Source organism: Micrasema longulum, unplaced genomic scaffold, assembly GCF_059751315.1.
Source record: "Micrasema longulum isolate JH-2025_06_02 unplaced genomic scaffold, ASM5975131v1 h1tg000076l, whole genome shotgun sequence".
NCBI classification, from domain to species: Eukaryota; Metazoa; Arthropoda; class Insecta; order Trichoptera; family Brachycentridae; genus Micrasema; species Micrasema longulum.
In genome coordinates, this window is record NW_028277283.1 from 1,657,418 (window position 1) to 1,683,797 (window position 26,380).

The window sequence follows — 26,380 nt, forward strand, 5'->3', positions numbered from 1 at the left end:
ATGTGACATTTTCATGACAATGAGAACGGAAAGGATTTCGAAGTTCGAAAAACGAATCTGCGTTTTTTTTGCGTTCCGTGTTTGGAAGTTCAGGATTTGGTAAACGAAAGTCACAATGAAAGTCTTGTCCAATGCGCTGAATAGGCCAGTTTTTTTTCTTCAGTGTATATTATGTTAGCGAATAGAATGTTTAGTTGTGTGCAAGTTTAAATTTTTCGCAGCGCGTTATTCAAGTAATGGTTTTTGTTATAAAATGAAGAGCCTTCAAATTATGATAAAACCAGTTATTCACTAGTTAGGACAGTCTGATGGTCCAGCGTTTTGCAAATACCTGCATGCTATTGCAGCGAAATAAAATTTAATTATGTGCCTTCTTCGAGACCCTCATTCCGCCCACTAGTATAATAAAAATGTCCGATTATATCCTTAATAAAATTGATTTGTTTCTTACTCCGCACTACCCAAATGTTATGTATACTTATGGAACTACCATTAGATTCTTTGTTGTTTATAAAAGCAATTCTGCAGGAAACGGAAGTAGCGTTTTTAATATTCGTTCTTAATATCACGTACTCCACGCGAAAGCTCCCCTCACGAAACGAAAACTCTCAAATCGCATGATTGATTACTGCTATAGAAATAAAGCTTTCAATCAAACTATATACCTACTGTATTTATATGTTTGAAAAATAAATAGTGTAGCTAGAAAAACCGAAAGCTTTTTAAAATTCAACGTGTTGATGTTATGGGTATTCTGTGTAATTCTTTTTTTATACGTTAATATATATATTTTGTTTTTAAATAGTACAAACCTTATACTATATGAATGTCTTAATATTAATTTGAATCTAATTACCAATAAACTATACATTGATCGTAAATATTTGTAAACTATACACGCTCGAAACTTACATTTCATCATAACCCGATGATGAAATGACCAATTTCTCCAATGACCCGTCTTTGTCGTATTGTTAACTCAAGACAAGATCAGGGCTGGTATTCCGAACGCGTTTACAACGCGCTATAATGCGTATTTAGTAGGTAAAAACGCGCTATACCGCGCTATAATTTCGTTTGGAATACCAGCCCTGGACTTTTTTGGTTTAAGTTTACAACGATTTAAACGAGCACTTAATTAATAGATGTCCCTTATGTTTGTCAATGCTTCTTTCTTTTTTTTAAATGTTTTAAACTATTCTTTTATTGTAATATTTAAACCTTATAAATTGTATACATGGACAATGTCCGTTAATAAATAAATAAATAACACTAAGGTGATAACGAAAAATATTGAATTTTGGTAAGAACCAGAAGATTTGTTGCTAAGGATTCACGCAAAATCACCTACAACACAATCACCGAACCACACACCGACCCCCACCGCAGCGCATTATCCTACCGAACCAAGAAAATTTTAACAAATTCTCCATATTGCAAAACAAATCTCCAATAATAATCCTGAGATTAAGAAACAGATACACGAGGGTAAAGTCGATGTTAATTGAGTTAAAAGTACTAATGTATTATAAACAAATAATTCCTTAAAGTGGTCGGAGCGTTCGCCTGTCATGTTCGAGGTCTCGCGTTTAATTCCTGGCATAGCGGATTTGTAGTATTTGTTTTAAAGTTAGTTATACACTGCGATATTTCCTAGTCCCTGGACTGCCACCCGAAGCGTATGATTGCTCGATCTCCTCGCCTTCCTTGTGACAAAACCTATCCAGATACGCTGTGATTGGAGTACTCGTGTGTCATGTGGTGCCGATGTACCACTGGGTGCGGATAGAGAAATGACCATAATGATAAAGGAAAATGGTAGAGCTTACTCCGTGGTCTAATGGCTTAGACCTGATACACTTTTTTTTTTAAATAAAATATTTTTCTAAATAAATTTCATAAAGGGTACATATTTAAAAAAAAATCTATACAGATCTACTTTTATTCATCTAGTAAATGTTATCACTGTAACTCTAAAAAAAAAGAGACTAACTCTTGTGCTTGGAGAGTGACTTACACTGTTGTAGTTGTTTATTTATAAGAGTTTATCTAATTTTGAATATACGAGTACATGAAAAAAAAAATAGGATATACACAAAAACATAAAATAATAATACATTCATACTAACTAAAATTGAATGCAGTTTTTACACGTGTTCAAAAAATTTCTTTAGATTTACTTTAAATTTATTTATTGATATATTATTTTTAATGGTTTTTAGTTCATTGAGGAGATTATTTTAATTATTGGCATGTGCACCACTCCATCCTATAATACCATATTGTAACAAAGATTGTACAATTGAGTTATAAGGTATTTTTAAATTATTGATTTTTAAAATATTCCTTAATCTAATAAATATGTATATACATTTTCTAATACGTTTAACTAGTTTACTAATATGGTCTTTCCATTTTAAGTTTTGGTCTATGTATACACCATCGTGTGATCGCTTGCAAACGGAAGGTTCTGGTTCGGAGTTCGATTCCCGGTGTGATCGCAAAAAATAAATGTGATTTTTCTCGTGTCTAAGTGTTCCATGCTGTAATTCAACATTGTAATTTGCCCTCCGAGCCTTTTGTGATACAAAAAATATAAAATACACACAAAAATTACAACACTTTTTACGGAGGTGATATGTAGCTTTGTCTTTGTCTGCCCCCTAAATGCAAAAATTGGTCAGAAATTTTTCTCAGCATAGTTTTTAAAAATTATTTTTTCATAATTATTGTTTATTTCCCACTAACTTATTTCAAATATATGTATGTAGGTAGTCCGCTAGCAGCCAGCAGTATTTCGTGTCCCTTGTATTTATATCCCTAACCATATGGCCGAGGGCCCATTAACACTCAGGAGTGTTCGAATACTTTACGCCACTTGATTACCCATATTGAAGTTGGGCTCAACGACTCTGCTAAAATTAATTACGGGAGATTTTTCATTTAGAATTACTCCCGAGGGATGAAAAGAGAAAACTAATAAATTCCTCGTTTCTTATTATGTATATTAAATTTATCCTGCCATAAAATAAATTAATATAAATGCACATGGTACAGAGTACAGACAATAACTGTATTCCCACACCTTTTCCACAAAATATTTTTGAAATTCTCTTTGGTACAGAAAACAAATGGAAAAAATAACCACGTTTTTCAGGTTTTTATAGAGATATTATTATAATAGATTGATATGCAGAATATTTTTGAGAAGGAAATAAGAAAGTCTAGGTTTTTACAAAAGTTATGATTTGTAATTCGCTGGTTTAAGTGATTACTTTACTCACTCTGTGACATTCACTATTCTGGCTATATTTTACATCCGTAATTCTTCAAAATGTTGATTTTTGTTTATAAAAAGACCTCAAAAATTTATACATAAATTTACAAACCAAACGAGGATTTACAAACATTTGGACATACATACTTTTTAAATTAAATTTTGTTGATTAAAATTTCTAACAACAACAAACTAATGTTTCTTACCAATAAAATACATAAAAATCTAAAATAATAAATATGTTGATTGATTTGGTGTTTATTTTGTAGAACTCCATACTTAAACTTATAATAAAAGAAATCACACCCTGATTTGAGTCTACTGAACACTTTATTTTATTTTTACAATTATAAAAACAGTGTTTTATTTCTTATATTATAAGTATAAATTATAAATAAATATGTTCACTAAAAATTAATTCACAAAAGTAAACATATAAAAGTATTGAAGAATATGAATGTTCGAAGTTCAAACACACGTAAAATTTTAAATGTTACGCAGTGTGTAATGTGATCACATAAACTAGCCGATGACAGGTCATTAGCCCTAATATGCCTAAACTTCCATGCTCCTTCTTCAAAAATGTGCTTCACTTCTTCTAAAAAAATGTTTAAAAAAGCGTTTAAATATTGATAAAGTTGGTGTTATCTCTGTTGTAATATAATGTTAAATATCGCATAATATTCTTGGAATAACAGTTATCAATGTACCTAATCTACCCGAATAATATATGTGAACTCTTGTGCTTTCATCTTGCGAACTAGGGGTGCATTACCGACGCACAATACAAGTCGAGGGGGGAATGATGCAAAAAAAAATGAAAACCTAATAATGAAAATAATAATGGTGTGTAGAAGCCTAATGAAAATGAATGTCAGTGCGAGTGATTCACCCACGGGGCTGTGTTAGGGGCCACTCAGAAAGGGAGGGACCAAAAATGCCGAAATAACCCCTCGCCATCAATAATAGTGATATGCGTAAAGCGAAAGCCAAGTATTACATAATGTAATGATTAGCGCGTTTGGTTTAAATCAGTCTCAATTCCTACCAAGATCGACTTGACTCGAATTTTTTAAAAACGTATAAATAAATATTTGCTTTGTTATGATTTATTTGACAAAATATTTAAATTTTAGAGCCAGCCTACAGGACCTATTAGCAGAAGACAATACATGATCTTTCAAGCGATGCGCTGAAAACTTGTGTGGTTTGCGAATAATTGAACATTAAAGATAGTCCTGTCTCAATAACTTGATGTATACTACGGGGGTTGCTACTTAAGTTTTGAGTTATGGCAACACCAGTGTGAATATGTCAAATCTGACGTTGTAATCGTAAAGTTTGCCATTTTTTATGGTAATCGTGCTCAGAACGTTTTGTCATACGAGTGATATTTTTGTTACTAAATGTTATTAAATATTTGTTTATAACCACTTACCGACTTTTCTGTGTCTACCGGTTTCGAGACGTACCCGTCTTTTCGTCAGGACACTTATTAAACCAACATGCAAACCAATATGCAAAACCCACTATACACCTTCAACACAGTTGTTGCACAAAAACATAACACCAACACGACATGCATTTTAATAAGCACATGCACTGATTAAATTATTAGATTAAATTATATGGAATTGATTGATGTCATTGGAAAATGTATAGTGGTATAAGTGTTTATTTCTACTAACTACGTATTTTTTGTATGGTAAAAGGCACTCCGTGCCTTGTGTATCCATATACATAAAAGGCAATGTTCGAATGGTTGTCCTCGATGGACTCGATAACTACCGGACCGATTTACTTGCGGTTTTCAGATAAATGTACATCTTTGCTACTAGAAGGTTTAAAGCTCATAAAATCTTAAATTTATTAAGTACAAAAAAAGTTATTAAATATATTTTTTATAAGTTCTTGAATTCAACCATGAACAAGTACCTAGGTACCTGCAACCAATAAAAAGTTACAACATCTTTTTTATGTTTATCCGAATGATTTTTACTAAAGTTTTGTAAGTATACTTAATTATGTTTAATCTTAAGTGGAAACGCAGTCCGACTTTTCGTCATACAAACGTACTAACGTATTTTCTCTCTAAATTATGGCACTGGAAAAAATTAATTTTTTACCATTTCAACAATAAACTATCACGCCGTTTCCCCGTAAGGGTAGGCAGAGATGAAGGAACGTCACTTCACTGCATTCAGATCTCGCTTCCTTTACATTCATAGATCTTCTCATGCACGCGCGCCGATTATCCCGACTTTTACCATGTCCATCTCTAAGTATTTGTTGGATTCGGTCATTGTAAATATTTTTAGCCGTTCTTTCGTTGTCTATTTGCTCTACATGTTCAAACCAACGCAGAGCTCTCTTTTATACATTGTAGATATTAACCATTGGCGTGTCCCTATTTTGTTTGGTTTTTATAAAAATAGTTTGCTATGGGAACTAGAACCATCCAAACCCGTAAAAAAAACACATTTTATCTGCTGTTTTCGGGCGCACGGCGCACGGCGCGCGGTACACAAATGTAACTATTTTTGAAAAACGCAAAACATACCGATACAGAAAATTTTATTCTGATACTCAGTCTAAAAAAAATAACAAAATCGGTTCAGTTTTGAAGTGCGGAAAACGGTACAGCGAAACGTCGATTTTGTCTATTCTAACAAAAGGTCTGACATACAGTTGTCTTTTTCGCACAGTATCGGGGAGGCATCTGCAAGACAGTGACATGAAAACAATGTTTTAACACCTATTTATCAAAATTCTCTGTCCTCACAATTTATGTAAACCGAAACACAAAGATAATAATGTACTCGTATACGTACATACCTAATTTGGACTTAATACAATAATTGATATCACCCTTTCGATTGTGTTTATTAAATCTGTTTAGCAAGAACTCAAATCTAGCAATAGCAAAGCATTGCCGGGTTCAACTCGTTAATAAATAAATAATGATTATCCAATACAATACAATAATATGATCGTAATATAATGCTTTACAAAACCGAGGTATAAAAAAATCTCATAGAGAAGTATAGTACATCCGGCGTTGGAATATTTGTTAGAGACATTATCGCTCTAAGATTAGATCACGATTTTTAACAAGGCAGACGAATCCCAAATGTAACGGATGTTGTTAGCCGAGGAGAGTAAGAGTTTATTTGTATGGAAGTTAGTGTGTTAACGCCCAATTTATCGCATTCCTTGCATTGCGGTTTGTTGCAAGGCGGACACAATGATGGAAATATATTATTATATAGTAATCAATGTCTTGTTAGTATTAATAATATTATCCAATTTATACGGCGCCGTTTTCATAGAAAATTCTCTAAAGGGCGCTTTAAAATAATTTCGTTTCTGTTTTACTGATAAAAAAAATTCTGTAACTTATTTACTCAAATTAACATTAGTAGGTATATCGACAGAGACTCGACAATCTAGTTGTTTTTTATGATGCACCCAAATATTCATTCAAATTTTTATTCGTTTTAAAAAAATACTAGAAACTTAAAATCAAGTTGTGGTAAAGCTAGAGCAAGTTTCAGACCCCAACAACATTACCACGGGACTCCACCCAGTATATGTAATTATATTTTATTAAAACTCTCTAGAATCTGACATTCGGCCAGATGCACCACACAATTTGAACGAAATAATGTTTTTAGTAGAATGTAATTGTTACGTTTTTAACATTGTTTTTTGTTTCAGGTAATGGAAATTTGGATTATTTCAAGAACTATACCAAATATTGATGACCTCGACATTCTGGCGTAGTAAGTTAAATTTTGATATTCCTACTTACCGTATGAAATACAAAACCGCAATTTCGCCTTAACTCCCAAGCAGGAAGAATGTGCAGTTTGAATATTATTTCCTTGACCGTGTAACTAATATAATTCGTGGAAACGTTTCGCAGTAACTGGCACGTCGCAATAATTATTCGCTACCGTACCGTACAGGCGTACTGTAGACTGTAGGTAGGTACTACAATGCATCGTTCGGCTGAATATTTATTTCTTCCCTTCGTAATAATTAAAGGCTGATTTTTCAAAGTGGTCCAAGTAAAACAGATCGTTTAGAGAAAAACGTTAAGTTGTATTTTTTTAATTTTTATCACATCAAGTGATTTTAGAGTCGATTCATGCAATCCGATCAATTAAATAGACTGGTAATTTGCAATCATCAAAATTCTTATTAAAATAAGGATTTTTGAGAGCATGTGAAATTTTTAAGCTTTATAGTCTCGGACTTAAAATTAAATGCCGTTTACACGTAGACGATACAATATTGTTTTGTCCCGGGACTCAACCGTTGTCCACGTGTAAATATATATTTGTAGGAAAAAAAAATAGTCCCGAAAACATCTCTACCGAGATAGACGGGCAGGCTTCTCCGCGAAACAATGATTACCCACACCACCGCGCATGGCCGCATTGTCCTCGTGTGTCCGTACGGACAGGATCTTGTGGCAATAGCGATTTGCTTGATGTGAACGTGTCGCTTCCAAAAAAAATTAACCGCCGAAAATGGCTACAGAAAAAAATACTTTTTATTGTTTAGTTCGTCTTTTAACAATTCCAATATATTTTGGTATACAATTAATAATATCTTTCGTGAATTCGCTCTTGTATTAATTTTAGCCGCTGCGCTCACGTGTGAACTGCGACCGAATTTTTGTATTGTCCCAGCGTTCTATCCCGTGCTGTCGAGGCTGTTCACGCTGGGACTAGACAATATTGCCTATCGTATTGTCCACATTCCACATGAAAACGACCCCTTAGTAAAAAAAGCTCGTTATGCAGCTTATAATTGTTATTACAATGGCACTCTTACTTTGAAATTGGGACTTTTAAAAAAAAAATTTATACGCCTCCGCTCGTTTGAAATTTGGACTTAGGACTGTTTGAAAAATCCCTCTTCAACTGCATTATCGCAAGAAGTCACTTGCATGTTTGGCTTAATATAAACGTTGCGCGTTGATGAAATACGATTGCGCTTGTGTTTGGACTTGAATGATGTTTATGTGACAAGGGTTTCCCTTGGCAAATTATTTGCGCACTGGCTAAAGTAACAGGTCGTACAATGTCACGTGCACGTAATATCTGACATTGTATCGTATCTCAAAACATGTACGCAGGAGAATTTAAAATGATTTTATTTTTCTATCTAAATCTTTTAATTACCCGTAAGTGTCTATTTTAGCTGTAAGAAACTTAACTATTATAATAATAATTACTAACATTAATAATAGGGACGTTTTGGGAGACAATGACTTAAAGCGAGCTTAACAATTTTGTGTTTATTCAATATTATACATACCTATATTAAAACATATTTATTTGTTTGCCTTATATACGGATTTGAATTTCTGTGTTCCATATAATATAATAAATCTACTGTCGTCTATCATATTTTTTCGGTTTGTAAAAAATATAAGTCAAAACCATCGCAGTATACTTATTGCATACAATAAGGAAGTTCAGTGCTACAGGAAATTGGATAAAAAATGTTTTCTTTTACTAGTTCTTTCGAATCAACCAATGTTGAGTGTTGTGATAGATTTCAGGTTACCGGGAAGCTAATTCACCAACCAAGAATACTTGTGACTTCACAGGCGAAGGAATTTCAAAATTACACAACTTAAAAAAATCATAGCGTTTATAATACGATACAAAATAATTTATTTTTTTTGGCTTAGTTTGATAGTCTATTAACTAATCTAAAAATATTTTTTAAATACCACTGAACTTCCTCATTGTACCTACTGTTAATTTCCCGAATAAAATGAAATATTTCACAACTTATCAGCTTCCAAAATGGCTACACGTTTCTCCGTGGTTTTGTTATCTTTGTTGCTATTATTTCGCCCCTAGCCAATATGCAGCGTGACCACACTCAACTATAAGCGAATGAAGTATAAAAGTTATTAAATATTCCCCATTGTTTACAAAATATTTAAATGTGAAACACGCAACAGCTTAATTATTTGACCAATTAGATAGTGATATGAAATATCCAGTCAAACGCACAAGACCCTTGACCAGAGTTAATTAAAGTGGAAGTTTAAAAAAAAAAAAAAAAAAGAAGTGATTGTTATATATAAAAAAAAAACAATACACATTCAAAGTAATGTTTATAGTTAATATAACCTTTACTATAAGCATCTTTTAAAAAAGGCAGATATTGATGAAAAAAATAAGTATCCACAATCAACATGTTGTCATTTTTCTATATTTAAGTAGTTGTTACATTGATTCATTATTTTTTTGGTTAGTGAGATCATTACTACAGTTCCAAACAATAACCATAATAATGTGTTTAAAATAAAAATGTTGCAATTTGTTTTTTGGCACGTGATCTCTCGTGAGAAATGTAATATTCAAATAAAATTTAAACGAACAAAAAATATCAATCGGAACTCATGAAAATAGTACCTGTTCGATATTAAATTCAAATGGATTCAAACCTTTTGCTTGAGTCAGTCACTTCCGGTACGTTAATCTGGAAAAAGTCCTATGTATGTCTTAGTCATATGTATGTCTTAGTCATATTGTTGTCAGTCCCAATTTTTCATCTTGTTTTTTAAACGAAAAAATGTTCAACCGGAGTACCAATTCTCCGTGTTCAACATGAGTGAATATGGTTTTTTCATACCCTAGAAAGAATATAATTTGTAGTACCAAGTAGACATGCGTGGTTGCTAAAACGAATCACGTTTTCATTTTAGTAATTTGTACTCGGGATTGTTGTTATTTTACTTTTCCATACCGTAAATTGTAAAGAAGAGGGTGGACACATAGAATTGGTAAACCTGGCTTAGGAAGTAAGATTATATCTCCATAAAATCGTCACTCTAAATGAATAACTTATTATAAAGGCGACCTCCGTGGTGTAATGGCTAAGACGCTTGACTCACGCACGGAAGATTCCACAAAAGGTTCGATTCCGGATGAGAACGCAAAAAATAAATTAATGTGATTTTTCACAAGTCTCGGTGTTCCATGCTGTGATTCACCACTGTACTTGGGCCTCCCGACCTGTTGGGGTCGAAAAAAATAAGAAACGCCGGTTGCTAATGTTTAGAGAAAATGGAAAATATTGATTTTTCACAAATTTTCCTCTCCGATAACATTTTTTATTTCCTTTTGCATGTTTGCTATTTCCAGTAAAAAGGGTAGTATTTATTATTGTCTCAGGTCCTGGTTAGATAGACAAGGGATTTTTTTAATTAAATAGGTGATTCAAAATGCGAAACACAGATTTAAATGTCGTATTATTAATTTTCTTATAAATATATAATTTGAGGTTATTTTATTACACTTTACACACATTACTTCACAGCATGTAAAAAAATGTGGTTCCCGACAGTGTTTAAATATATTTTCCTAGGTGGGTGTACGTATATTGTTAAACCTTCCCATTTGTGCAGTCCGTAAATTTTATGCGATGAAAATATTGGTCTGCTCTCAACCGCAAAGTGCGTTATCTCATTTTGTGGTCCATTGGGTTCAGCTGTTTGCCAAATTACCTCTCTAATAGTATAATAGGAATTTCATAGTAGGTATAAATATATAAATATGTGTTGTTATAGTAGGTTGATGCATAATTTTTTACCTATTTTAAATAAAATAAGTTTTTTTTTAAAACTATTATTACATCTCTCAATTGTGTAATTACCACTGTTACCTATAACAAAGTTCTCTCTTTCCATAATCGTATAAAAATCACTAGGTGAGAGTAATTTTCATAAAGGGTAAAAAAGCTTGACACGCTTTTTGTGTTGGTTATTTAAACAAATTTTGCTTACCTAATTAGGGATTAAACAGGAATCTTTAAGAACACGGTGGAAAGATTTCGCATCATTGCATTGGGTCTACATAATACCTAACACAAATAATTTTCGAACGATTTGCAGTGGTTTACTTTTATTAATGTGTTTTATTTGTCAGTTGTTATTTTAATATTTTCTCATGTTATAACTATTTTGTTAGATTTAGATAACCCGCTATTTTTTTTTATTGGAACTGCGTTTTGGTTTAGTTTACCTTAATACTATAGTTAGATGATACATCATAAAATTGTAATAATTCTCTTTAAAAACACCCTTTCACGGGTCGTAATAATAATGAGCATTTGGACGTTATCTTCACACGCACCCCATACTTTGTGTTTGCTAAAATAATGGCGCCCTCATATTCATTAACAATTTCTAATAGTTTTTATCGCCCTTCCGGTGGTATGCCGCTTCGAGGGTTGTTCATTATTCTATAATGCCATCAAATATGTAATCAAGTGCCCACGTGTTCAATTGACTGTGACTGTTCCATAATTCATAATTGTTTTGTCGGTAAAAGTTGTAAATTTGCACCTCGGTGCATAGTGAATATATATCGAATTTAAACATATGAATAGTAAAAATTATTTCCATTAAATGGTTAACGTTTTTCGTACGCGTCCTATTTTTAGTATCTTACACAGCATTATATTTTTTGCTGTGTTCGACAAAATCTATATGATGGGGGGTTGTAGTATGGCTAAGTAGGCATATAAAATAGTTAGATAAAATGATGCTAAACAAATAAACTAATCATGTGAAACAACAAGCAAAATTACTGCTTTTTAAATTTCTCGAGTATGACTATAAAATGTTGCGAATAAAATGGATGCTTTGTAGGCAAAAAATGAATAGTCGTATTGTGCCCAATAAGGATGTTCGTGCTACGGGATTTAATTGTACGGCGAAGTTTCTCAAAAATATATGAAAAAATGAATAAAAATTAACTAATTTAAACGACGTCACATGTTTCCGTTAATCAACCAATCAGTGATAGCGTTGACGTGTGTTGTGATCGATTTCCGGTTTCCAGAAGCAATTTTTTCCAACGTTTAGTATATTTCAAATCTCAGGAGAACTAGTAAGTGACGTCACGGGCGGAGTAATTCCAAAACTTTGAAAAATCATAGTGACGATAATACTATAAACAAAAGTATAGTTGTTAACGATTTGGCAGTTTGGATAGTATTAAAATATTTTTTTTTTTAAATATCGCTGAACTTCCTCATTGAACTTTTCCTTCCACTTCCATATTCCCTTATTTAAGGTATTCTCCATCCCTGTTGTAATTTGTTAATCTTAATGACCCCCGAGGGGGTGAAATTCAGTCTTTTGTCTATGAACATTTGGACAAACTCAAATATTGTAATGAAACCAACTGGTCCAAGAAGAAGTTAAAAAATTGAAAAATTGTTTTCAGGCGTTGCCTAGTATGTGAAATAATTCAGTCAGATGAATCTCTTCACAACAATAAAGGTTTCAGCTCTTTGACTTCACTAAAATCAACAGATGGAAGAATTGAAGAAATATGGATGTTCAAACATAGGCAAAATGGTGAATGTTACACAGTGTGTAAAGTGGCCACTTAAACCAGCCAATGACAGGTCATAAGCCCTGTAAATGCCTTGACTTCCATATTCCCTTATTTAAGGTATTCTCCATCCCTGTTGTAATTTGTTAATTTTACATTCGACTAAACAGGAAAAGCCTCCTCCACCCTCCAATAATGTCCTTGTATCGAGTTTCCGTAACGCTTGCTGTCTCCTTTCCGGTGACGATGGTAATAAACATTTTCGCACACTTTTGCCGACTTTTCCCCTGTTAAATGACCACCCTTTTATTGTACATGCCGTTAAGTATTACATGTTATTGTTAATTATCTCGAGTGGCGGCCATAAAATAAAATAAAAATTATCATTGTTGTATGTAAAATGTATCTAAATTTAAAAGTTTTTTTATGTTTAAAAAAATCAGTTTCATTCAGAAAAAATAGTACCATTGAAAACAATTTTATACAGATTTCATATAAACACATATATCGCTAGCCTAAAGCAACAGTAAGATATCTCTGAAGAACATATTCTGAGATAATCGGACTTTAATGTATGCACAGGGTCTGACTAAATTAAATGATTTGAATTAGATTATGAATTCACATAGGTTAACTATCTAACTTTAACACTTTGTTATTTAAAAACATTAGTTTATTTTATACATATCTGCGTGTGTATCTCAAAATTGGAAATTGCGTGTTTATCTCACTGTTGCTTTTGGTTAGGGATATATGGATATTTTAACGTTTAAATCCGTATTTTAACGTTTATCCACTATGTAAACGAAAAAAAACATTCTTTTGTACCATAATGAGGAGTGACGCCTTCTTATTCTTAGTAGTGGGGCGGTTAGTGCTATGCAAGCTCCTGACGTCACTGCGATCTGTGAAGATCTATTGTGACGATGTTTCTAATTTTTGCCCAATAAATATTTCTAAAATACAATATTTTCAATAAGAGCCATAGAAAAATAATCATCAACATATATTTTGTAATTTTTCCTTCATTTTTTTTATGTTCCTTTCTTTAACTTCCGTACCCGTAGTTACAATTTTCGTGAAGCTTAGCTAGGAAACTTTATTCCGTTTGCATGATATTACAACCCGCCAATTTGTTTGTCCGCCTCGTGGACTAACGGTTAGCCTGTTTGCCTACCACGCGAGAGGTCTCGGGTTCATTTCCCGACATGGTTGACATGAAATATTTATTTTAAAAAGGTGTTCACACTGAAACATTTCATAGTCCCTGAACTGGGACCTGAAGCGTACGACTGATTATCTTGCCTCCATATAACAAAAACAATATGTTATTATCTTCTTCTTGCGGTGCCTTGTCAGGTCCCCCCGACGTTGGCGACCACTACAGCGACAGCATCTCGGTCCTGCGCTACTCTTATATTCCGCAGCCAGGACAACTGCTTATTGGATGTACTCGCCATAGTGATTCCTGGGAAAAGATGACCAGAGTGGTTTCCCGTTGCCTTCTCTGGTGGAATTTTCTGTCGGGGTTACCTTCCCATAGCTGGTTGGCTCTGGTTTGCCGAAACTCGCCAGAAACTCGCCGTTCATCCTCTCGTTATCTGCTGTGATCACACCGTTATGAGTGTGATCCCATTGCCCGGGGTTCGCGACGTGGACGCTTACGAATAGGACTAGACAGTATTGTTGCCGGTATAATGCAACTGGGCGTTCGCAGCATTTTATAGAATCACACCCTCCAACAAGATGTGACTCACTGCAACCCTGCTGACAGTTTGAACCCCCCTTTGTTTGAATGTTATTATAATGATATTATATTAATAAAAAAGGAATAACCCGCTAAGTCTTTATTTTAGAGGCTTGTCAGCGGGTGGGAAGAGAGGATATCGAAGGAAGTTATAAAAAATACTCCACAAAACCCAAAATTGATGAAAAAAATCTTGGCGGGAATCGAACTCGTGACGCCAGTTTTACAGTTGACCGTCTAACAACTTGGCATGCAATGACAAAATAGCTAAATTGTTCTACCAAAAAGTTTAACAAACATTTAAGTCCAATTGAATTCATTACTGTAAATAATCACTTTTGTAAAGCACCGTTCATTATTTCGGAAATTGCGTTACACAATGTATTCGATTTATTAAAATAAATATGAAAACAGATGTTATTAAAATCTAAAAACAACAACACAAATTGTGTTCCTACATTTCCTACATTTTTTTCGTTTGTAGGTAAGTACATTAACAGAGCTATAACTCAATTTGAAATTTGAACAACATTATAATTGCCTCCGTAAGAAAGTACGTGGTTCGCCATGTGTATGCCGGAGATCAGAGTCGTCAGCGCGAGCCACAATGTCCTATAAATAATTTCTGGAATAAAAGTACAACAACCATCGCAGGAGAATAATTACTGTCGTCGCGTGAGAGCTTCGTAAACATCTCAACTGTGCGGGAGACCGTCAGTTCTATCGCACGCGTTTCCCTCGAAGGATCAGAAATGCCTTCCGGATTATCCTTCAACATTACAGCTCTCACCTTTACGTGTCGCCCGCTTCGTAGTCGTATTTATTAGTCACCCCGCGACGTGATCGCTAAAATATCCTCCGCTTTATCGCTTATTGAACTCGCGGCTATGTCATTTCCCTTTTTATCGCTTAGTTTTTGTCATCCTGGATAACCTCTACTTGTTATTCGCGATGCCCTTTTCTACATTAGATTTTTGGTTTGTGTGTGCAATTTATTGCGGTTGAAGTTCAAATACATTCTCCAGTGTGACGAGGTGTACCTAAGGATCGCGGATCTGAGATGTGAAATATTGTATCTGCACAATAACTCGGCGGGTTTAATGCCAGAATGGGCAGCGAGTCACGGGACATTTACCGCGCTGTATGTTATTATATGATTGTGTATAGCGTGTGCTGTGTGCTGTGTGCTGTGTGCCCGCGCGAGTCTCGAAGTGCAAATTTACGAGTGCATTGTGTGGTGCGATGTTGTCAGCCACTGAAACTGAAAATGTGTCAGTTTACATCATAAATTGGTTTCGAATGCACCAACGCGGTTCGCTCGGCTCCGCATAATTGTCTCGATGGTGCGCCACATGTCCTGCAGTCGGATCAGTCCCTCCCGCAGAAGACATTAATAGGAGATTAAGCCGCCGGAGGTTTACATAAATCCATTACGTGTTGTTTATTTATTTCAATCGACGCGATGGGAGCTAAACGGAAACGATGTTCATCATATGCGCATGCGTAAGATAATTTTTTTAATTCTTAGAGTTAATTAGTTTATTTGAATACAATATTTATGTGGCTTGAAAAATGTTGGCAAGAAAAACCGAAATAACTGCATTTAAAAAATTTAGTTTCACGTAACTAGAATAAGATCAACGTAGGTATATTTATTTACATACCATTTTATACAAAAAAAATATTTCCACGGAGTTTTTGACAAAGAACTTATTTAGGAACAGGCTTTTTTTTCATTCATTATGGCTTTTACCATTCTTGGTAATATTGTGTTGGTTGGATGGCTGTGGTCCCGTGGCCAGTCTCTCGGACTCACGGCTCAAATGTCCGTGGTTCGGATCCCGCTCTACCCCAACTTGATCCCATTTTCTAATAGTGAGTTATTTACAACTCGTTGAAAATGGCCATCAAAATTAAATATTTGAGTAAATCATAAGAACGCAAACATTTATTTTCAATACAAAAAAAATTAAAAAATACAGTATTTACAAATGTTAAATGGGAGCAAAACAATATTACAGAAAACTAGGCAGAAACTAATTATTTTTTTAACGATTTTTTATATGTATGTATTGTATACTATATATATATCATAAAATGTGTTAAGGATGATGGTAAACTAAATATCCGATTGCTCCGAATCATTTATAAATTTTAAATTACTTATATTTTTTCACCATCATAAACTTTTTTTATTTATCAAAAGCATACAAAAATATAAAAACATATTTATTATCAAGTCCTACTGAACTGTATAAAATGCAGTTCGTCAGCGGGTGCTTAAAGTTAAGCTCCAATATATATAAAAACTCTTAGTACTATGGAAAAAATGAAAAATATGTACATCAAAAATAAAAAATTGGCCAAATAAAAAAGAAAAACAAAAAAATTTCAATACAAAAAACCACATTCTTAAAGCCAGATTCTCAGCAGACAGATAAGTTTTTTTGATTTTTTATATTTAATGGGAGCATATTATACATTTTGGTTTATTGTGCTCAAGTGTTCTTTTCCCGTATTTATTATTAAATTTAGGGAAAGCTAGTCCATCTACACTAGTGAACCGAGTATTATATACATGTTCCAATTTATTTCTATATTCAGATAGAGACGCACGCTGAGAAACCAGCTTGGACCATAATAAAGCTCTAACGGATAAAATTGGCGGCCTCCGTGGTGTAGTGGTCAAGACGCTTGACTCACAGACGGAAGGTTCCGGGTTCGATTCCCGGTGAGAACACAAAAATTAAAAATGTGATTTTTCTTAAGCCTGGGTGTTCTGTGATGTAATTCACCGCTGTAATTGGGCCTCCTGGCCTGTTGTGGTGCAAAAAATAAAAATAAATAAAATAAAATAAAATATTTATAGATTTATACAAAAAGGATATTGGAAATTGTACTGTCGCTTACAGTACATTTTTTTTTCAATTAAAATTTTTTCATTGAATTATGTAAGTTTTGAACAAGGTTTATGTTTTTATTACTGGAAAAAGCCCATGAGGTTAAAGCGTAACTTATAATTGATTTTGAAAGTGACAAATAAATTATTCTTTAAGTACTATCAAAGACATAATATTTCAATATATGCATTTTACCAACTTTTGATCTAAGTCTATTGCACAATTTTTGTACACGAGCATCCCATTTAAAATGGCAATCGATAGTTAATCCCAAATAAACATACTCACTAATATTTTCTAATATATCACAATTGCAGGGTTGTATAATATTCCGATGGATACAGTGAAAATCATGAGAAATTGTATAGGGCTCTATATCAAATTCGGCATTTGGTGATCTAATGCAACTAAAGAACTTTTTGAACAAACTAAACAATTAAATGTAACTGAACTCTTTAAATCATTAAAATTTATTCATAAATTAGCCACTGATGTAATTGTAGACTAAGAATTAAAACTCGAAAAAAACTGTAGTAAACATGAACACAATACGAGAATGTCAGAAAATTATCATATACATTTTTTTAAAACGAGAAAAAGACAATCGAGACTAATAAACCATGGACTGAAATTATACAATAAACTACCAGACAAAACTAAACAAAAGACTCAGACAACCTTTACAAAAGATGTTAAAAATATTATTATTAACAGTAGAATGTGAATTTTAAAAGTGAAAATATTTTGTTAAATGTACGGAACCCGTAAGGGTTTATCAATAAAAATTTAATAAAAAATTATTTTTTTTAAAAGTAAAGGAGGTTCGGGTTCTAATGATTAATAATATTTAGACGTTCCTAAAAAGTGGCCAAGAAAGGTGCATTTTTTACACGAAGAGGTATAAGGTCGTGTCTATGTATTTACTATTTCATAATGCGCTCACTCCAATGGCAATGTGATGTTTTTTATATTTCTTCGCCATTAAATTAAATTTACTAGAACCCGTTGCCACATATATCGTGCTACCTAATCCAAAATCTACTATTACTACCGGCACATCAATACACATAACAACCATTTTACAATTGTTTCGAATCGAATACCCAAAAGCCACAAAAGCAAATGGTTGTCATATGGACAAGAAATGGAAATATAGGTACTTGTCAGAAAAGATAATGAATACCCCTGTTTTGAAAATCTGAGATGTTGATGATATTATACTACAATAATAAACAGGAACCATTTACTAATTAAACATACAAAAAATCTTTTTTTTTGTTAATTTTGTATTTTACAGAATTCGGTAAAAACACAAGACAATAGTTCTCAACAAAAATAAATCATTATCTTCTATCTACCGAGGAATTCTATCCATACAGAACCTTCCAAACATACCTCACATGATGGTATCACATTCTTTCTTAACACAGAAATTACCAATAATATTAATGTTACTACGATAACATTTTACTACTCATATGCCGTTCATATAAGATTGACTTTTTACAATAAATATTTTTAAATATTTTTTTTAAAATCAAGTCCGAGCGGTATCTTAGCGTGATTATAATGCAAATCTCTAACATGGCCATAAAGATTTCATTAAAGGTTTCGACGCTGTTGTATTTTGATTTCCAAATTGTTTTAAACTATTTTTTAATTTATTATGGTACTTACTTAGTTTTTCTTAGTATGGTAGGAAAAAATAATTTTAGTTACGGTCGTGTGGCCGAGGGGCAACACACTTACACACTTAAAGTAACGCATATATGCCACACATGCGCATCCAAGTGTCTGCCGGGCGGGTATGTTGCGAGGAGGGGCGAAGAGGGGAAGACTCGTCCCTCCACCCCCTGGAGAGATCATCCTACCCCCCCTCCTGCCCCCGGCCTTGGTGCGGGCGTTCACCTCCCCGCCCCGCGACCCGAGTGCAGCGAGCCTATGTAGAATACATACTGAAAGCACACATTATCCGAGCCTTTGAATGAGTTATTGGGGGATCCATTCAACCCCTGGAAGTTGAACAAGCATTCGTGTGTAGCAGAGCTGGCACTAAACTGACCTCAATTTAAATGTTCCTTTTAGGACACATTCGTCCGTAGGCGTAGTAGAATTAACACTGAACCGACATTATTTTAACATTTCTTCGCGTGCAGGCGAAACCTTTACGAGTACCGTCGTATTTCTTCTCATTGAGAATATAATAATATATTAATTTGTACGATACAAAACTGTCACAAAACTAATCCTTATTTGAATGTTTCCTTTTGATAATACATTTGTATCTAGTTAGAAGTAACACTCAACCCTTTGCTCCCTGACGGTACAAATTTGTCACGGTGTAAAAAAACTCATACATCTCTTATTTTATGAGAATGCGTTTGATGTTACTAATCATTGTCGGTTTGGACGGTTTTGAGTAGCTTCGGTCATTTTGAAGTTCCTAATTAGTTTTAAAATATTACTCCTAGGGATCAGTTTTGCGTAGATCTGTCACCAGTTTATTTGTGTAAAATTAGTACTACTTTACAAACTTCAATATTAGGATGACGTTTTTTTTGCAGTATTTTTGTTGTTGGATTATAATATTGATTTTTCATTTTTTTGTTGTTAATATGTAGCATTGAAAAAATAACTGCTTTTTTTACATCACAATTCTCTGACGTTACGAATTTGTGCAACTTTTTTGTTATAAATGAAGTTTTTTTTTAAAAAACAAAAATATGTAATCGTCATTAAAAAAGAAAATATTTAAAAACTACTAAATTTATGTTCAGGGATCAAAGGGTTAAATAAAACTCTTCGGAATACTTTCTCCTTTGATTAAATATACCTGCTTAGAAAATATTTGTAAGATTATGAACTGACACTACGCTTCGACAAAAAGTATTATAAACATTGTCATTATTATAGTTAAAATGACCATACCGTTCAAGTTCATACACATTATTTAAATCAAACCCTAACGCTCTTGAATAATCTTTAAATACAAAATACTCTATCCACTTAATCGAGAAGGCGGAAAGTTTTATGATACAAGAAATTACCTGAATTTTGATTGATGTAAAATGATACACCTACCGACGTATTAAATATATAATATTATTATACTGAGCCATGGTCCGTACTAGGCATAGTATAATGTTACGTTATAACTCTTCTATTGGATTTGATTTGAATTTGATTACCCAATTTCATGCTTTAACTGCAAAAGTTATAAAATCCATCGTAAAAGTAATATCGTATTGACTAATTCGCTAACCACCATGCTTTTCACCAAAAGGTTAGGCTGATATGAACCAAAGTCATAAATTTCTCAATAATATAGTTACAAACTTTGGTCTTGAAATTCACACTGCAATATTTACAATGAACCTTTTTGAGTTGTAAGTTATAAGCTTGTAATATAATTTTGTGCTCAACATTTAAAGTCATAAATAGTTTTTTTTTTTTTGTGTTGGCGAGTTAATTTTTAAACAGTCATTAATTTATTACTTAGTAAGGGTAAAATAAGTCTGGTTGCGTGAACATAATATTATAGGTTTTAATGATAAGTAAAACTTAAAAAGAAATTAATACCAATAAAATTACCATAAACCATGAATAATCAATTACCTGATAATTAAACTCACTCGCCCCAGTAACGCTCATGTTTCTTCTTTGACAATATTCTCTACGTCTCTACCAGTGTACATTATTTTTTACTTTTGTTGCTTTTTTTCTTTTGTGTTTTTATGTCTTTTTCTTATATTTTTTACGACATTGATACTATGATGATAGATATTTCAATAGGTTCTCGATACATATTTTGGGGACGCTTTTAGTAGTATACTTTTACAAAGCTCACTGTGTTATAATGTCGGCCGCTCCACGCCAATAAAATAATATTACAGATTATTAATCCTGGTTTACTTTACATATTTTTTTGTTTGTTTTAAACCCGATTTCAGGTATTTACCCTCTGAACATTATACCTTAGTATCGGGTAGGTATCTTAGCCGGGAATATTTCAGTACCGACTGGCGTTTTAAACATTAATTTGCTAATCCTCTCCGGGTATTCTCTGAAGTTCGGAAAAGAGTCTTTAAAAGGATAATTTAAGACTAATGATTTTCCTCAAAAGATTTTTAACCAAGATCTCTCATACAATGTTCAAGCCCCTCAACCGACCGAGGCTTATAATTTGCAATACCTTTAATTATTATGTTGGGGTACATACATTAAATATATTTTTAGAATTTTTCACTACTGATTTCATTGTATCATAATAATTATTAAATTTTATCTAATTTGTTTTTTCATAAGTAGGTGCTGCCTTAGATTTTTTACAATATAAAAGTATTTATTTATTTATTGTGGATAACTTATATAGCGCCATTTTCGTAATAAAATACCTCAAGGGCGCTTTACATGGTGATTCTACTGTTAAGTTAATTTAATTGAAGCTTTAAATTTGTAATTTGATTAAAATAATTTATTTTGTTGTCACGTGCTACGGATTTATTCAAATGATTTAGAGAACAAGTGGGTTTTAAGTTTTTTCCGAAACATCACTTCACTTTCACAGCCTCGCACCTCTGCTGGGAGAGCATTCCATGCCATAGGGCCTGCGACCGCAAATGCGCGCTCACCAAATTTAGTGCGCTGTTTGCGTAGAGGTATAATAACTTTTCCTCTCGCCGTAGACGTAGCTGATCTAAGCGTGAGACGCCTGTCAGCTAGTTCATCTGGAATACATAGTTCCCTTAGATATTCCGGAGCCGAGTTGTGCAGTGACTTATACATAAGCCAACAGAGTTTGTATTCGACCCTCTGTGGAAAACGTAGCCAGTGTAGTTCCCGAAGTAGTGGAGTGATATGACTGAACTTAGAGATTCCGAAAATAAGTCTCGCTGCGGCATTCAATACAGATTGTAGGCGAGTCATTTTGTTCATTGGTAGACCTGCATAGATACCATTACAATAATCGACTCTAGACACTACAAACGCATTTATTAATTGACGGGCGGCATCAACCGGCAAATTTTTGCGTATGCATTTAATTTGTCTCAGCTGGTAGAAGCATGAACTTATCGTTCTACTTATTTGAGCGTCAAGAGATAGGTCAGAATTGAGTAAAACTCCCAGTAGTTTAACGGTGGGTAAAACGGCACTCCCTACATTGGGTAGAGCCGTATCCTGGATCAAATTCTGTCGTCTGGCTGAAGCCACCCACAGTTGTTCAGTTTTTGATGGGTTTAATGTTAGTCTGTTTTCAGCCATCCAGTTTCCTATTTTCTTGATGCATCCATCAATTAAATTGACAAGCACACTTCTCTCGCCTGGTTTGCAATAAAAATAAATCTGCGTATCATCTGCATAGCAGTGCGACCACAATCCACATTCTTTGATAATGTTCTCTATATCTTTAGTGTAAAGGAGATAGAGAAGTGGTCCGAGTACTGACCCTTGAGGCACTCCTGTAGACACCTGAAAGTTGGTTGAGCTTTTACCCTGGAACACGACTGCATATTCTCTTTTATTAAGATATGAACTGAACCACATATGTGCCTGATCACGGATACCATAAGTTTTCTCCAGACGTTCAAGCAAAATATTATGGTCTACAGTATCAAATGCAGCACTCATGTCCAGAAGAGCCATCAACACCAGATTACCAGAGTCCACCGACGTTATAATGTCAGACAGTACTCTTATCACTCCCGTCTCCGTGGAATGAAAACGTCGGTATGCCGATTGCCTTACCGAAAATAAAGAATTCCGCTCGATATAGTTAACGAGCCTGTGAGAAACTATTTTTTCTAGTATTTTTGATACGATGGGAAGATTTGAAATAGGGCGAAAACTGGAAAGATCTTCCACATCTAGTTGGGAATTTTTTAAAAGTGGAGTTACATTTGCTTTTTTTATGGCTCTCGGAACAATGCTGCGCTCCATGGATGTATTAAATAAATCTGTTAAAAATGGAGCTAATACGTTAATGCATTTTTTCAAAAGCCATGTTGGCATCGGATCTAATATACATTGTTTGTTGGGTAATGCCGCAACAATTTTTTTAACCTCATTTATAGACGTTGGTTCAAATTTACTGAATTTTTGAAGGGCATTATCTAAAATTACAGGTTTTTTCGCTGAACTACACGCCAGTCTGATTTTTTCGACTTTATTTGTAAAAAAGTCGGCAAAATCAGTGGCAGTAGCGCTTGTGTTAGATGTCTCTGCTATACAGTCACCACGAACAGATTGAAGGCTTTGCCAGAGTTGTTTTGGAGACTTTTTCTGTTCAGTGATTTTTGTACACCAGAAACTAGATTTTATTTCTTTTATAAATGTCCTATAAGAGGCTTGCATATCTAACCATATTGATCGGTCCAAAGTTGACAGTGTGTTTCTGTATTTGCGTTCTAGACGTCTTAGCTCTTTCTTTTTGAGTCGACAATTTTCGTCAAACCATGCATCAGATTTCCTTTTTCGAATAGTTTTCGTAGTAAATGGTGCATGTTTGTCTATCAGGTTAGATAGTACCTCATTGTACAACCCAACCAATTGATCGACGTCGTTTGAGCGACGGTCAATGTCCGGACCAATCAACGATGTCAGAAGTTCGGATTTAAAATGTTCTAAATTTAATTTTCTCCATGGCCTTGATGCGAGTGTTTTGTAAGTTGGTGTTGGTTTTTGGATATTAATTTTACAGTGCACTAATCTGTGGTCTGAAAGTCCGATGTCTGTTACAAAAACTGTGATTTTTTTATCACAATTCCGTCGTATTATAACATCAAGTGTACCTCCCGCATCATGTGTAGGGGTATTTACTTCTTGTGAACAATCGAAATCACTTAAAAGTGCATTAAAACGAACCGATTCTGAATCCGTCTTGCGGTCGAAACGAATGTTCAGATCTCCAGTTACGTATGTTACTTCTGTACGAGTGATGGCCCATTCAAGTAAAGTATGTATCTAAATACAATTTGAAGATGTAAAGACTTTCGTTTTAACTCGGCGAATAAAAGTTTTCTAAGACACGTGGTTTCTAAAAGAGACTTGTTTTAGTTTTACTTTCGACAGATTTAGTCAATAAGTTTTCCACACAAAAAGTAAATATCTCCATGAAATTTTGAGTTGAAATCGTTAGTCAGCGGCAAAATTGTACAAAAAATTAAGGAAAATTTAAGTCGTAATATTCAGAGACCCACAATTCAACAAACGGCGGCCTCCGTGGTGTAGTGGTCAAGACGCTCGACTCACAGACGGAAGGTTCCGGGTTCGATTCCCGGTGAGAACACAAAAATTAAATGTGATTTTTCTCAAGCCTGGGTGTTCTGTGATGTAATTCACCACTGTAATTGGGCCTCCTGGCCTGTTGTGGTGCAAAAAAAAAAAAAAAAGTATTTTTAGGGGTCTCCAAAAAACTATTAACTGACGTTTTTCTTCATTACGATTTCATAAAAAAATAAGCATAAATTAAAAAAAAAAGTTTACGCACTCGAGGGAATTTTATATTCAATAATTTTTAAAAATGAAGTGGCTTGACGTGCGGCGTTCAGTTAATGACTTGTGGAGTTTCTGATTAAATAACAATCAATTTATTAGACAAGAGACGCAAGGATTTTAAGGGAATTTGGTAGCCTGGGTATATTTACAGGTCTTATGAATACATAATGTGTAACATTCAGTATTCTCCACATATTTGAACTTTCCACATATCTTCAAATTTCAAAAACTGTATTTATACTTTAAAACCCCTACGTGCTAAAGATACATTTTTGAGTTAACTCAAAATCGATAAAGCTGTTGAAAGCCATTCATGATCGCACGGCAGGCGTCCGCGTCCCTAAGTACCTAGACCTAGTACAGTAGGTACCTACACCCACTCACGCCCGAGCTGTCGCTCGTGTAACCGTGAACCTCGTAATATCAATATTTTTGTTGTTGTAAAAAGTTAGAAGTGCTTTGAAATTATGTAATATTCCGTCCAACAGATTTCAAAGTAACAAAGAAAAGGATTTGTAACGTGACTTTATTGACGCCTCAGGAATTTACGATTTTGCGGATCTAGTTTTTCTGGTAATTTTAATCGTACTGTTGTATTACCGAGAAATTGAAACCATTTACAAAGTTACGTTTTTCACAAACTTATTTTCTATAGCTTTTATATTAAAAAGTTCTTATGTAGGTATTATAATGACACACAATTAACAAACAATTTATAATTTGTTATAAACTTCACCTTTACCCTAACCCTTTTTCGCACCTAATGGTGCATAGGGCAGCACATTAGTAAACTTAATGGAGCATATCTCGGATCATCTGTTACAAAAAGTTAAGGTGATCAGTCTTACGCTTCAGGTGTCAGTGTCAGTCCGGGACAATAAAATATTTCAGTGAAAAACCATATTTATAAACAGATATTTGATGTCAATCTTCCCAGAAATCTAATTCGGGACGTTTAATAGCAGCAAGGCGAATTTTCCTTTTTTAATTTTAACTTTACACACTGTGTTCTTCGTCCGATCGGTCACAGACATAAACTAAGATTCGTCAAGATAGAAAATATTTATTAAGTACCTACCTAACTCATCTCAGGACCGATAAAACTTTACTTGTGTACATATTAGGTATAATATTCTAATACGGCTACCTATCCCGTTCTTTACTTTAGTTGAAAAAAGGGAGAACATTCCTGCTTTGTATAAATGATTTAATACAGTATACTTATCACAAGTCTGAAGATGCCCGTTGGAGGGTGAAAGGTCAATTGGCAAATAAATAGTGGAAGTGTACCGAGAGGTATTTTAATTTATAACTTGCATTAAAAAGTTTTTGCGGTATCTTGAATTCAAAATTGTCGCCCATCAAATGTTTTATGAATATTTTTTTTACCCAAATATTTCAATTTCAGGGCCATTTTCAACGAGATGCAAATAACTTCATAATATCAGCATATGTTAATTTAGTTTTTATTTTTATTTTCGTGGTCATGTCATACCATATTTATATGCTATAAACTTATTAATAATTAAAAAAGGAATGGCTCACGCTCAGACGCTAAAGTCTTTGTTTGCATTTTTCCCAATTTATG

At 33.7% G+C, this 26,380-nt stretch overlaps 1 protein-coding gene across 2 annotated transcripts in view; it reads left to right on the forward strand.

Annotated features, from left to right (window-relative positions):
* Positions 1 to 26,380, forward strand: part of jing (AE binding protein 2 jing) — a 194,231-nt gene that overhangs the window by 108,720 nt on the left and 59,131 nt on the right. The window lies entirely within an intron of this gene.